Genomic DNA, 1,568 nt, shown 5'->3' with positions numbered 1-1,568 from the left:
TAGACATAGGAGCAAATGTTCCTGATCATGAACCATAGAGAAATGCAAATTAAAACAACAATGAGATACCACCTAACACCCTCAAAGATAGCCCATTTCTAAAAATCAGAAAGCAACAAATGGACTGACTGTGGTGAGAGAGGAACTCTCATCCACTGCTGGTGGACCTGTAGGCATGTACAGCCGCTATGGAAATCTATTTGGTGATATCTAAAACAGATGGAAATTGAACTACCATACAACCCGGCAACCCAGCAAACCCCTACTGTGCATATACCCAGAAGACACAAGAATCAAACCACGGCCAGACATCTGTGTTCCAATGTTCATTGCAGCACAGTTCACAATTGCAAGGAGTTGGAAACAACCCAAATTTCCATTAACAGACGAATGGATTAAAAAACTGTGATACAAGAGTGGCGATACTGGGAGGGTCGAGGGAGGGTGGGGTAGAAAGGGGGGACCAATTACAGGGATCTACATATAACCTCCTCCCTGGGAGGTTTGTGCCTGGCTTACTTCACTTAGCACAATTTCCTCCAATTCTTCCCATGCAGCAATGTGCTTCATGCGTTCATCCCTGCTATTTAGTGATGCGTAGTACTCCATTGTATGTATGTACCACAGTTTTTGTTGTTTTTTAAAAAAATCTTTTTATTGGGAGCTCATACAATTCTTATCACAATCCATACATACACCAATCAAGCAAATGAAGGGGGAGGAAGAGAGAGTGGAACATATCCTGACTCACAAAGCCTTGAGGATGATATTCCCACTCAGAGGAGCCAAGGCACAGAGAGGACAATATGGCCGGCCCCACTAGGACATGGCATCCCTCACTGACCCATAGCCCTACAGGAGACAACACTGGAGACACAGTGTGGGAATTGTGCCCGATCTGAACCCACCACACCGGGTCAAACCGCTAAGAGTGTGGAATAGAACAGCAAAGGGAACAGAACAATGAAGTCCCCAGGGAACACCAAAAATTGACTTTGGGGCCAGGGCTTGGCACCCCATCAGACTCAACCGGAAAACACTCCTGAAGGTCAACAAACAGTCCTTGAACTATTTACAGGCTTTTCTATTTTTTGTCGTTGGTTTTGTTGTTGTTTTGGGGTTTTTTTGTTGCTTTGTTTTGCTCTGTCTTGTTTTTGTGCATATTATTATCTCTGCAGGTCTATCTAGACAAGATAGGCCGGATAAAAAATCTGGAGGAGAACAATAGACCGATGGTTCCAGGGGGACATAGGAGAGGGGGAAGTGGGGGAAAGGAAGTCCGTATTAACAACCCCAGGGACAAGGGAACAAAAAGTGATCCAAAATCAGTGGCGAGGAGGGTATAAGAGGCCTGATAGGGCTTGATCAAAGGCAATGTAACTGAGAGGAATTACTGAAACACAAATGAGCATGATAGTGGGACAAGAGGAAAGTAAAAGGAAATAGAGGAAAGAACTAGGAGGCAAAGGGCATTTATAGAAGTCTAAATACAGGCATGTACATATGTAAATATATTTATATATGATGATGGGGAAATAGATCTATGTGCATATATTTATAGGTTTCGT

This window comes from Echinops telfairi, unplaced genomic scaffold (genome assembly GCF_000313985.2).
Source record: "Echinops telfairi isolate 266 unplaced genomic scaffold, ASM31398v2 ScPeMD7_5;HRSCAF=22, whole genome shotgun sequence".
NCBI lineage: Eukaryota > Metazoa > Chordata > Mammalia > Afrosoricida > Tenrecidae > Echinops > Echinops telfairi.
The sequence above is the reverse complement of the archived record's forward strand: the minus strand, read 5'-3'. Positions refer to the sequence as shown.